At 46.5% G+C, this 13,764-nt stretch overlaps 1 protein-coding gene across 4 annotated transcripts in view; it reads left to right on the top strand.

The window, feature by feature from the left end:
- Positions 1 to 4,710: 4,710 nt before the first annotated feature.
- The window catches only part of SEMA6A (semaphorin 6A), a 121,668-nt gene continuing 112,614 nt past the window's right edge, over positions 4,711 to 13,764 (top strand). For 3 of the 4 annotated variants that reach the window (XR_002779852.1, XM_011358265.2, XM_023529562.1), the window contains exon 1: positions 4,982 to 5,417. The gene's annotated coding sequence lies outside the window, so the exon portion shown is untranslated. Of the gene's footprint in view, positions 5,418 to 13,764 lie in introns of all 4 variants that reach the window. The other variant, XM_011358264.1, reaches the window with a different exon arrangement.

The following is a 13,764-nucleotide window of genomic DNA, read 5'->3' as shown; positions in this document are numbered from 1 at the left end:
CTGGGTGAGAAGGAAATAGCTGGTGATTAGCTGGTAACTGTCAACAATCTTGGGGCTACTTGGAAAGAAGGGGTAGCTTGAAAGGAACAGAGGATCCAAGAAGAGCTTGTGTATAAGATGTGAGAGACTAAAGCTTATTTACATGCTGATGGGGAGATGGATTAGAGGTGGAAACAATAGGACAGAATTTCGGAGAATGTGTAAATGCGAACAGGTAGAGGGCCTCAGTAGGAAAAACACTGCCTCTGCCCTAGAAGGAGCTATGCAGGAAATGAGTACAGAAGCAAAAAGTTCCCATCTGATAGACTCCATCTTTTTAGGGAAGTAGGAGGCACAGAGGGTGAAACATCTGGTCGAAGGAGAGAAAGTTAGAGGCTGAGAGAAAGGGAAGACGATGATGAGGCAGTGCTGAAGATCCAACTGAGGTTGGTAACTGAGTGTACACCCTGCCCAGATGTGCTTTTTTTTTTTTCTAGTGGGCTTCAGCTGCCCAACGCAAGAGCAGAGAAGTCTGATATTTATATAATTCAGGACTCATTTTTAGTTAGATGGGTAGAACCAAAACATAGAGGAGGAAGGGAATTCAAAGTGTTTGCTAGAGAGAGGCAATTATCATGAAGCTATGCTGGACAGAGAGAGGAATGAAAAAAGGAGGGAGTGGATGGATGGAGAGTGGCAGGACTCAAGGCTTGGAGGTCTTCAGGAAATCAATGTGAATGCAAAGGGGAGCCTAAGCAAGCAAGCTGGAACGAGAGGAAGTTGTGACTGGAGAATGGGATGTAAGCATAGTGATTTCGAGGATGGAGCCTTTTAATGATAATAAGGCTCAGCATGAAGCCCTGGGGTGGGGGGCAGTGGTGAGTGAGGGGAAAGGACAGTGTAGATGAGGAAGGTGAGAAACTGAGAAGCAGAGGTTTAGTGGTTAGGTAGACACCAACACTCCCATGAATGCTGACAGGTGGTGAGACAGATAAGAGGATGGTAAGCCTGACAGGTGGTGCTGAGTCTCTGAAAAATGGGGTAAAATGAGGACTGTGGATGATAGCACCAATGTATTTGTAGGACACAGCCTCCAAAGGTCTGAGAGCTTCTGAGAGGAGAAATGGTCTGAGAAGCAAGGACATCGACCTTACTTCTCAACACTGGGATAAATGAGCAAGAGGGAAAATAAACAGCTCTACCAGAAAAGGCTGTGGAAAAACAGTGTTCTACAACACAGCCAGGATTCATGGTGATGGTGGTTCTCATCCCTGGCTACACGCTAGAATCATCTAGGTCCCACCCCAGACTGATGAATCAGAATCTCTGGAGCCTGGGAATTTGCGTCATTTACAGCTCCCCAGTAATTTTAATGTGCAAATAGATTTTAAAACCACTGATTTAAGGCAAGGAGGTGAAGGGAATTTTGGAAAAGGGATTGTAGATACCGAGATTCCCTTATTAGGATTGATAATAGCCTGAATGTACACACTTCACTCCCTTAGTGTCCCCCAGAAACTCATACTCAAAACGAGGTCAGTGATAAGCACCAGCAGACCTTCTTCTCCCAAGTTCACTACTACTTTTTGTCATAAAGCAGAAATTCTGATCAAATAGATATGGTCTTTAAAAGGATGCTGTGTGACTTTACCTTTATATGTAATCTTCCTCCATACTTTTTCCAGGTGATGTGAAGGAAAGCAGGTGTCATATAAGCATTTATTGAAGAGGAGTTGTTATGGGTAGTTCCCAGCACCGATACAAAGCAAGCCACGTCTCTCCTCTGTGCCTCCATCTGACTCCTGTAAAATATGGTGGCATGATTGATGTAGAGGATGACAAGCATAATGATGCTAGTTAATTTTTACAGAGCAATGTGTGCCAGGCCCTAGACATGTGGTTTATACTCACAATCTCATTTAAGCCACACGACCCCTGGGAGAGAGTAGTACACGAATCCTCATTTACAACTGAGTACACTGAGGCGCTAGAGAGACAAGTGATTTGCCCAAGGTCACCAGCTAGAATGTAACAGAACTACAGCTGACCTCCAGAGACCAAAGCTTTCCTCACTTTACTTCATGACACTTAACTACAATGCAGTCTAAGATTCCTTCTAGTTTTAACTCTGTGACACTAACTCCCATTGGCTTTCCTTCTCTGAAAGTACAGGGTAGATTGCAGACTTTAAAGCCTTTGGAGGAGCAGCAGTTTTACTGAAAAGTTAAGGTAGGCTTCTGGGAGTGAGTCTTAGGTGCACAGAAAGGGAAATGACATCATTAGGTTTCCAACTGCCACCTCCCCACAGATGCTCCCCTGAGGACTGGAAGGATTCAGGAGACACAATAACTGGCTTCCCCCCCCCCCCCCCCCCCCCCGCCCCAGCTCTGGAAGCCATTTCTTCCCAGGCAGGTGGACCCATAATCTCACATGGTCAGGACCATGGGCGCCTAACTGGACGGTGAGACTTCAGGATCTAGTAATTGCCAGGAAGATTCTGGGTGGTATTTCTTAGCCGTACGAAAGTTAACTCAAATTCTTTTCCTCTTGTATTCTATAATTTTACATTAGATAAATTTAATCTCTTACTTTTTGGCTCAGCGTTCCTGCGAATTAAACATGCAACTATTAACAATGAAAATAATTTCCCTTTAAAAATATATCCTGAAACCTCAATGTGGGGCATTTGCAATATATCCATAAAGCAAACAAGACAGCTTAATTGTTTGTTTCTCCAAGGAAGAAGCTAAACTCAGAATTAATTTGGTTCAGCCTGTGAAACAATTCGTTTGCTCTGCCTAATTCTGCCAATTAAAGAACTTTTCCCAGACATAATTAGCATGTAAATCAGCGGCAGAGAAAGAAGAAGGGGCTCCAACGACCCAGGAGGAGTGCAGGTGCCCTTCGGAGAACCCCCAGAATCCCTTGAGCCCTTCGGGCCTTCGGACTGCGCGGGGGGCACACGGAGAAGCTTGGGAACCCTGCTCGAACCGGCCCTGCCTTTACCAGCCAAATTCTAGGCGTTAATTAGTGCAGCCGAGGATGGAGCCGTCCCAGTTCAAGGGCCTCCCACTGGTCCGAACCGGATTCGTGAGGGACCTCCAGGAGCGGGCCGGCACACGTGCCACGCGAACGCGCAGCCCAGCCCACCGTCCTCTTCACTCCTGCGCCCCCGCCTCATGGAGCCGGCTCCGCGTGCCTCGGGGGCTGCGCGCGCACCTAGGGCCGCGCCCCCCTGGCCATTCCTGATATGCCGCGGCTTTTGCCTGAGAAAGGTGGGGATAGCGGCCCCTGCTGGCAGGTCTCGCGAACAGCAGAGAGACTGACCTTTTCTCCCTTAACCATTTTCCCCACCTTTTCCAGGTGGTTTGTGGGGGGCTGGATGTGGGGGGGAGCGGGGGGGAGGGATATATACATAGTGTTGTCTCCTGTGCCTTTATTTTTCGTGAGTCCTCATGAGCGGATCTCTCTACCTAACTTGGCTTCCCAGAAGGACCAGTAAAAAAGGGAACGCACAATTAGTGGCCTTTGCCCCAGTTGGGGAACAGGTACAGTTTCTAATGCATTTATTTGAGGGCACTTGGCCTAAGTGTAACTGTAACCCCGATTTCACTCCCAATGCTGTTCTCGGCTGACCCCCATGACTAGTAAATATTTCTTTGAGCACTGCTTGGCTGCCCCGTGTTTCTTTAAGGGCTGTGGATACGGCGCTCAATCATCTGCGAAACCCACTTGGGAAGCAATGGCTAAGGCTCGACCATCTGCGAAACCCACTTGGGAAGCAATAGCCAAGGCTCACAGTTGTTTGCGCTAGGAACCGCGCGGCGGGGAGCACGCACCGGCCGGGGAGAAGGACTTGGTGTGGCTGGGCCAGTTGGCACAAGCCTGTAAGAGCAAGGCTTTTTGGCGATTTCAAGTCCAAGTGGTGGAGGAAGGCTATGCCTTCCTATGCCGTTCTTCGTGTGATAGCAACAATATCACCTTGGAAGAAGTTGAGATTTACTTCTTCCATGAAGCTGTTGGACTCTCCTTGGAAATGTCTTCATCTTATTTTTGAAGTTTACTTATTTCTAAGAAGAGCCTACACACTTTCTACATTTTAAAACAGATCGTGGTTGTTAATAACACCATTGTTTGTACTGTGGTTTATTAGTTTACTTAGCGTGCTTTATTAACGTGTTGTATGTGCCTTAAGTAATAGCTGTCTTCATATCTTCGAAGTATATTTTTAACCGTACAGGCTTCTATCAAATTCATCTGAGTGCGTAGAGCGTCCATCACTTCTGGAAGCTACCTCGATACAGTAATCAGAATTAGAAAGACTCGCCGTTCACTTACCCTCATGCTTTAAAACTTTTCCATTTAAGAAAATCGATGAACAAATCCTTTCTTGTAACTCGCTCCTGCACTACGTCTATTTTTATATATATATTTTTTTTCTGATTTGGCAGAACTCAGCAATTCTGTCCGGGATTCCTCCCCCCGCCCCACTGCCCCTTGCTAGAGCAGATGCAGGGGTAAGGAAGGCTATCGCTGGGCTCCTGCCGGAGTCACCCCCGCGGAGACCTCCACCCAGCGCGCGGCGGGGGCGGGGTGTCGCGGTGGAAGGAACCTTCGCCCGCCATTGGGTCCAAGGCTCCACCTGCCGCCACACCGCGTAGATAATCTGTCTCTCCGCCTTGTTCACTCTCATTCACACACAAACACCACAGCTTTCCTTTGGGTCGGAGAAGACGCCAGCCAAAGGAGGCGGGGTTGCAGGAGGAGAGTCCGCTCTGCGTAATCCAGTCCGGGACTTGGCTCCGCCCGCGAGCCGCGGCCTCTCCGGTGACAGAGGAGTTGTGTGCGGCTCGGGGTGAGGCTGCAGCCAACTCCGCTCCCCGAGCACTCGGCTGCCCAGGCGCTTGGGACGCAGCAGCGGCGCTTCTCTCCGGGGCGGACAGCCCGCGATGCCTGCTTAGGAGCGGCGGCAGAGGCCAGCATCATCACACCCGCAGCACAGCGCTCCCGGTCGCCGAGCGGGGTTAGAGGGTGCACCCCTGCCCAGCCCTCCTTCGCCCCCCAGCCCGAAATGACTTGTTAATCGGCGCAGACACCACCGAAAGGACTCGCCGGAGTGGAATCCAAGTGGAATTTGGATTTGGAGAAGAGTTTCTTGAACATTTACTCTTTCCTTGTTGGTTTTTCCTTTCTTTTTTCCTTTCCCTTACTCCGCCTGTCATTGGAAATGAATACAGAGCGTTTTCATCCCAGAAAGTAGTCGTCGCGGCTGTTATCCCCAAAGAGACCAGCACACATGTAGGAATGACAAAGGCGTGCGAAGGAGAGCGCAGCTCGCGGCCCGGAGAGATCCCCTGGATAATGGATTACTAAATGGGATACACGCTGTACCAGCCCGCTCCGAGCACCGGCCGCCTACCCGTCGATGCACCGAAAAGGTACGGCTGGGGCGCCCCGACGCGCTCCACCTCTGGAAGGCTCGGCTACAGCCTGCGGGTCCTGGGGCCGCGGCCGGCATGCGCTGGCGGCTTTGTGGTGCCTGCGTTTTATTTTGTCTCGTCTCTGTCTCTCGAGCGTTGCCTGGCCCTGGGGGAGCAGTCCTGTGCCCAGCCCGCTGCTCCTCTCCGTCCTAAGCCCCAGAGACCGCTGGGCTCTGTGTTGCGGGCTTCCCCACTCGCGCCCCGCACACTCCCGGCGCCGCCCGGGACCGTGACCGCGACCGCGCGGATGGCTGCCTGGCCCGGGCATATGTGTGCAGGACCCTCCTCACTTTCGGGCTAGCAAGGAGCAGAGAGGCCCTGAGAGGGTGGGATTTTCGGGAGTGCCCTGTCCTGATGCGAAAGCTGGGGAAGAGGTTCAGCCCTCGAGGACTGGAAGAGGTTGAGTAGAAGAGCGCTGTTTTCGGCCAGCACCAGGTTTTGGTTCTAGGGTGGGAAAAGAGGCACGGCAGAGACGGTGGGGAAGAGAAGAGAGTCTTTTGTTGTCCGCGCGGGGTCTGGGCTGGGCTTTGTGGAGTAAGGGAAACTTGTAATGGCCCTGGCACCCGCGCGCCCTGCCACTTGGTGACATCCCTGTTCCTGCGGCCACTGGCACCAGAGGTTCCGGGCTTTGTCTGCTCGAATGAGTGCCCAAGAGCCGTCTACTCCTCGTGTGGCGTGGGACCCTCACCCTGGGTCCTGTCCCTTGCCTCAGCTCCCTCCTGGGCGGCGAGGACAGCATCCGTCGCAGCTGCGTCCCCCGTAAGCACAGTGCCCGCCACTCCTGGGCTTGCGCCCGCTGCGACCTCCTCCAGAATCTGCAAGGCCCCTCTCGGAAAGGAGGTTCCTGCGAGGCGTAAGGGTGGAGAAGAATTGGCAAGAGATGGCCCAGTGCTTGCTACCCAGACAAGGGCTCTGCCCCGGCCCCAGGTTCTGGATGTCCGAACTACTCGTTGCGTCCTAGAGTGCTGCCTTGTGGGCAGTGGGGCGCTCGGGAGCAGCCCGACAATGCCCACCCACCGACCCTGCATGACCATGTTGGGGTGGGAAGTACCTCTTCTCCAAATTCTCCACTTTTTTTCAGTCCTCTACTGTGGTACACTGTACAAAACAGGATCCTGAGGTCCGCTCCCTCTTCCCACGACACAAGCAATACAAGGGAAGCCAGGGAGCATTTGGGTGCCGGGAAAGGAAACAGGACTCCGCTGTCTTTCCCGCTCCCTCTCCGCCCCTCCGCCCAGCACCTCCTTCTTTTCCTGCACGGGTCACTCGACCAGGCGCTTCTGGAAAGTTTCTCTGAAAGCCAGAGGCGGCAGGCACCACAACATTGGGGCTCAGTATGTGCAGCCCGCGGGAAACCGAACCTTGGGGGAAGTGGTTGGACCACCCAGAGTGCGGCAAGGAGTTAGGTGAGAGCCTATCAGACATTCGCGCCCCCTAACCCACCGTCCTCTTGGCTGGGGTCGAGGCGCTGCACTTGCTGGACCAGTCTCTTAAGCAGTCAAGGAAGCCGAGGTGGGGGCGGGGGGTGGATGTGGAGGTGTGGAAAGGGAAGTTCAGGATCAGGACCCAGGATGCTGACAGGGCCACTGTAGCCAGCGGCTGGCGCGCGAGTGCATATGAGCACCGGCCGGGGCTCGCTGCCTTGCAAATATACCAGCTCTAAGAGCAGCATCCTCAGCCTCCTGCGCCCTGCGCGCAGTTTTCCAGCCGGCGGGTGTCTAGGGAGGAGCAGAGCAGGTTGCCTGGTGTGCGTAGAACGGGGTCGGAACCTCTGTCTTCACAGCCAAGGCAAGTACTTCAAGAGGCAGCTTTCGGTCTGTGTTGCAGTGGGCAGCCCCACCAGCCCTTGGGCGTAGGTCCTTGGGAGGAAGGCGGCTGCTTTAGGGATGCGGTGGCCCGACACAGCCACGGTGGGAACGCTCTCTGCTTTTGCTGGATAGAAATCAAGTTGCTACTGAATGTGATCCGTGAAAGGTTTAAAAACACAGACGCGCACGACACACGTTTTTTCACACTTGTATGCACAACTTTGCCTCAAATCGGAAAAGATGTTTAACCCAGTTGCAGTGTCCTGCCAGCAGGTTTCAGGAAAGCTATTTAATGCCCCCCAGCGCTGGTTTTTAAAGTCTTTTCCGAGTAGGAAGGTTGAGTGCCTTTGCCTTGCCTTTCTCTAACCCTGATAATTGTTCGTTTTCCTTCCAACATAACATCTTGGCCATCAAGTCCACAGTCTGCCACTGACGGCAAGGGAAAGATTGTTGGTTCCGGATGAATCCTTTATTTAGATTTTTCTTTTTTTTTTTCTCTCCAAAGATGCCTGTGCTCAATTTCTGAATAAAAATATCTTAACTTTTTTACACCTTACCAAATGGCTACCAGTGGTCAAGATTCGCAAGAATTTTGAATGGGTTTTTAATACCTTGTTTAGTCTGCGTGGAGCAGTTTTATGATTTACAGTAAGCTTTGATTAAACTACTTCAGGCACCAAAGTTAATTATTAACTAACCTTAAATACAGTGGCAGAACCGTGTCTCCACCTATTAACCTAAACTATCTGTTAAAAAATAATTGCATTTGGTTTACCCATGCTTATTTATATGGTAACTTTGAATTTGGTTTACCCGTGCTTATTTATATGGTAACTTTTATTTGAATCTTGAGTAACCTCCACTCTATTATTATTCTGGTTTTAGGACATTCTTGAATGAGGCACTTTGCAAGCCAATCTGAAAGCAGAAAAGATTGAACATCAGTTTTAAAACCTAATTTTTGTGTTATGTCTTTTTTTCAGCTTGATATAAGGAAGCTTTCCAGTTCATGTTTCTTATTTACAATGTTTGTGTGGTGACAATTTTTCCAAAGTGTTATGTTTTGCAGTTATCACCCTGTAGAGATGAGCTACATTCTCAATAATGCATATAATCCACATGTGTAAATGTTCAGCAGACACCCCAAATCATTATCTCAGGAGCCATCTGCAGGATATACTTATTGGATAAAACATTTAAGTTTAACTAAGTTAAAAATCTATAAGAGCCAGCATAGAAACTCAACTAAATGTTGAATAAATAAATGAATGAAAGAAATAGTCACACGTGGTTCACATTTGTCTACTTAGAATGGACCTTTTTTCCCTAAAGTGAAAAAAAATCTGTCTTCAAGGAAGTGGTTATTATAAAGTAGCGTAAATGCAACTCTTCATTTACACACACAGAAACACAAATATGAACCCCTCAAGTTCCTTCAAAGCCTCATGAATGCTTTTCCTGTTGTTAAAAAATATAGCTTTTGCATTTTGAGTAGGTGAATAACATTGCCAAGTGTGTTGAATCAGAAGGATCCCAAGAATTAGGAAGACTGTTATCTTCATTGAATAAAAATAAGACATCCAATTAAGAATTTTCATAATTCAAAATAAATGCTTTAAAAACAAAGAAGTAATCCCACCTCATATGAAATGGAAGGAAAAATACGGTTTTGAACAAGATACTTTCCAAGCAGGATAAGAGTGATGGTGAGAGAAAAAAGTTTCTTCAGAACTAGATGGCCAAGAGCTAATATATTCTCCCATCTTTTTTGCTTGCAGAAAGGAATCACAGAACAAGCCAAACTAATTGTAAACGCTTTAATTAGGCATCTGCCATTTACGGCAATGTAAAGCCTAGGAAAGCCTGTGTGTATATCTTTACACTCCACCCACCGCCCCCATCTTTAGGTTTAGACAATTTATTGTCCAACTCCCAGAGAGGGTGTTCCCTGGTTGTTCACACTTTCAGGGGAGGGACGAAGCCTGGAAGCATTCTGCTGTGCCCTCCCACATCAGTGCTCCTCACTCTCTTGGGGTGCCCTGGAGCCAAGTTGTCTCTGAGATATTTCTATTCCAGAGTGAAGGCTTTTCTCATCTGCCTTAAAGTGTGCTGCAAGAGCAAGTGAGCTATTTTCTGCTGGCAACCACATGGTTGCCTCTTGGGGATATGGTAAGGTAGGGAAGGGAGGGAGGCATTTAATCCCTTCGAAATGGGCAAATAAGATATCATACCACACAAACCTCAAGGGGAGAAGGAAGTTCAGGATACTTCTCAGCACAGGACTATGACAGTATAGTATGTGAACTAGAGTATCTTGCTTTGTGAAGCAGATGAGTTCTTGCAAAACTTTTTATTAGAATAATTCTAATTACTCTAATGGAGAGTGTCATATAAAACAATCAATACTCAGATGTTTCTCAAATAACCTCTTGAGCCCAGACCTCTCCTGGATTTCTCAAATAGTCAATACCAACAGGGTAGGTTGCTCCTCTTGGATCTGATAGCCATCTCAAACGCAACATGTTTGAAACACCTAATTCTAGATCTTTCTCCCCCAAATATGCTTTTCTTATAATCTCCTCCACCTTGGTAAATGGCAATTCCTTCCTCTGAGTTGCTCTTCTCTTTCTCCTATCCACGTCCGTTCCAGCTACAGTGCCGTTGTCCTCAGAATGCATGCAGACTTCCTTCAGGTTTTCCACCTCTGTGACCTCACTTTGGCCAAGTCACTGTCCCCTCCTGCTGGTTATTGCACCAGACTCCCAGCAAGTCTCCCTGCTTTGCTCTTGGCCCCCTACAGTCTTTTATCAACACCACAGCCAAAAGCGAGTATTTTTAAAAGCTAAGTGAGCTCTCCGAGGTTCCTTGCACTTTTTTTTCATGGCTTGAGATGGTTTCTTCCTCCAGCTGGCTGCATGATTTGCTCCTCACAGTCCTTAGTTCTCTGCTCAAAAGTCTTTCAGTGAAGCCTTTTCTGATCACCTTATTTATGTCACCCCTTTCCCCAACACTTCCTACCCACCCTAGCCTGCTTCATTTTTTTTCTTAGTACTTTTCAGAGCCTGCCAAACTATATGTTGTCCTCGTTTACTTTGCCTTCCACTAGAACATAATGTCCTGAGGATAGACATTTTTGTTTCATTCACTACTGTAGCTCTAGCACCTAAACCTGTGCCTGGCATATTCTAGGCCTCCATAATGAGAATTTGTTGAATGAATGAAAGAACAGAGAATCTTCTTGCAAACAACTAGTCTTTATTTTATCTCTTTTGTACGCTCTTGTTTTTCAGTACGTCATGTTTCCATCGAGTGAGATATTTCTCTGCCTGAGCATGTGTGTAACACTGTCTTCCGAGTACATAGGTGGTATGTCTCATGCACCATTAGTGGAACATTCACAGTGGGTTGTTTTCCCAGTCTTGATGATGGATTGGAGCCCGCTCATTCCCATACTCTCACCCAGTCCCCTTCTGTGGCCGAGAGTACACATCTGGGGGACACTTGTCTGAAGCTGGAGGGAATCTGAGTTAGGTAAAATCAACTTGCCAAGAAACTGAGTTAAGAAGACAGCCAGCACTTTCGGAAATTGAGCTTTTGACCCTGGCCTCATTTGTTCTGCATTCTAACCTCTGGCCACAGAACCTTCTCTTTTTGGAGTTTACTAATAGTAGTTTTTAAAATTCAGCCTTCTACCAGGAGAAAATAGTATTCCTGTTAACCCACAGTTCTGCCCCGTACCAGTACTACGGTAACTATTGTTGAAGAGCCTGTACTTGTAGTCGGAGGGCCTGTGCTTCTCACTCTTACCATCTCGGACAAACCACTTAACTTCTTTAAAGCTGCATTATCACAAATAAAAATTGTGAATAGTAAACCTATGCTTCCTACCTTGTAGGACTGCCAAGACAATAACACGAAATCAAGAACTGAATGTATTTGGTAAAATATGAAATGCACTCTGGAAATTTGAAGTTCTCCCTCCCCTCCCCAGACCCCAGACCTAGCAGAGACCCTACTTCATGGTCATCTAAATCAGAAAAAAAGAGATTACACTCTGTTGATGTCATTTTAGTATAAACCACATTATGAAGTTAAATAAGATTGCCAAATTCCTTGAAAATGTACAATCTACGTAGAGCATGGACAGCAGCCCTATTAATCAGAATGCCAACTACTTCATGTAAAGATTGCTTTCAATGTGACCATTAAATCAGGCAAGGTCATTGGAGCGGCACTCTGGCAGACATTATAAACAAAGTAAAGGCATTGCTTTTGCTCAGGTAAGTTCTAACCTAGTTTATGTCAATGTATGCATTAATGTGGAACAGATATGTTAGGGTGAACTAGTAGTAGCAGTAGAAGTTTTGATTTTTGCTGTAACAAGGGCAGATTCATTAAGTTTGTAAATGTGGAGGGACTGTCAAGAGGAAGGTAGAAGACACCTCTGGAGGCAAAGCAGAGGTCAAATTTCTTAGGCAGGCACAGCACACTTGGATTTGCAATCCATTTTTGCCATTTATAAATAGCGTAACTTTGAGCCAGTTAGTTAACTTCTCTGCCCCAGTTTCCATTTGTAAAATGCTAGTATGATGATAATCTTATGGTTGTTGAGAAGAGTAAATATGATAAAATCTGTAAAAATTTGTAGTGCAATGCCTGGCATACGATATACATTCATTAAATATAAGGTATTATTTTTATTTGGGTGACAGTAGTCATGGAGAGTGCCCTGGTGGGAGAATACAAAAGGAAATGGCCGCAAACTTGTAACATAGAGAGACCATGCAAAGGAAACAACCTCTGGACTAGAAATGAACGTTCACACCCCTCACCTGGCTACAGCATCAGAGATTTTAAGCTGAGTAGCATGTGAGAGAGTCATTTGCATGGGGAGAAGAGTCATGATTCTTTTCCTAACTTCTGAAGTTGATATATCACACCCAGAACATGGACGTTGCTTTGAAAGTATGTTAGTAATAGACACTTCCATAAACAGCCTGTAGATCTGAGGCTTTCATTTAATATGACTCAGCACTTTCTAGTGGTTTCCCACTAACCTATAATTGCAATCTGTAGAAAATTTAATTCAAAGAATCTATGCCAATTAAAAAAATTTAGCAGAAGAACCTCAAAAATTGATGCTATTTACCCCTCTCTCATCCCTTCTGCCCTCCCATATATTTAAGACCAAGCCTATGACCATGATTTGATTTGAAGCATTTATAGAACAGGAGCTGGCACTGAACACAATGAAAACATGCTATTGGAAAATAAACATTTTGGGGACTGGAAAGAAATAAAGAATATATTAATTATGGTTTAATGTTATATGAGACTTTTTTACATGAGCTTTCTGTGATGGATCCATTCTTCTTTACTTTTTCTTATCCTTGAATCTTTTTTTAAGGAAAGTATTCAATCTTTTCATTAATATTGCAGCAACTCCAGCACTTCCCTTGCCCCACCCCCAGACTCCGACTGTCCTTGAATGAGGAAACTGAGAGAATACTGATTGAGCTGGTGAATGGAAATGTTCCTTTCCTGAAAATGGAATGCTTTATGAAAAATTGCATTCCACAAAAAAAACACTCAAGACGATCCAACAACTGTCTCTCCTTCTTTACTCTGGAGAGTCACATGATTTCATTCACATATTTTGGTGTTCGAACGCATTTATTCTCGGGCTTCAAATACCCAGGTAAAAAGCTGTTCTATTAAGCCTTTCCTTATTCTAAAAATGAGAGCATCTGAGTTACTAAGAACATTCTCATTTCTGCATAGTGAGTGATAAATAGAAACCAAATTGTTTATAGCATTCTAATCTGGAGTATATGTAGCAGAATGGCAGTTGGGTGGATTTTTATAAGTATACTTGTTAATGGTTTTTGAGATGGATTTTGTGCTAATTCTTCTCACATCATGAATGATGGCCCTAGCTAGACACTGTCGCTGGGATCTTCATCTATTAATCATGGAGGCTGCTTTCTTATTCGGTTGCCATAGTTTCAGTGCCTCAGATAGTGTTGGGGTGTCTTGGGAAAGGTTCGAAACATACTAGGGCTTGCAAGACCGGCAGTTATTTTGGCAGTTGTGGTGCTCTGAAAGAACTGAAAACCACTTCTCATCTAATTCAGTGCTGGATTAAAAGAGGCAACTTCTGAGAGTGTCTCTCTGGACCTTGTTATGTGCGCAGCCAGCTGATATTTACTCCAGGATTTGCCTCTGCTCAGTCTTGCTGGTAAGAAATTACAGTCCAGAGGCTGATGTCACTTTCATCTTTCAACAAGAAAGCACAAGGGTGTGAACTCTTCGTTAAGGCTATTCATAAATGTGGAGGTAAATGAGGGCATTCATGACTGCTCAAAATTTCAGTTTCATAATTTGGTTTTGGCTCTGCAGATTGCTAAATAAATAAAATGACCTCAGAAGTGTTGTATGCTGGGCTTGGGTATGGCAATGTAAACATTTAGTGCTTTACTTCAGGTTTCACCTTATTT

The sequence above is a fragment of the Pteropus vampyrus genome, unplaced genomic scaffold (assembly GCF_000151845.1).
Source record: "Pteropus vampyrus isolate Shadow unplaced genomic scaffold, Pvam_2.0 Scaffold39, whole genome shotgun sequence".
In the NCBI taxonomy this organism is placed as follows: Eukaryota; Metazoa; Chordata; class Mammalia; order Chiroptera; family Pteropodidae; genus Pteropus; species Pteropus vampyrus.
Note: the sequence above shows the minus strand (reverse complement) of the source record. Positions and strands in the feature narration are given on the sequence as shown.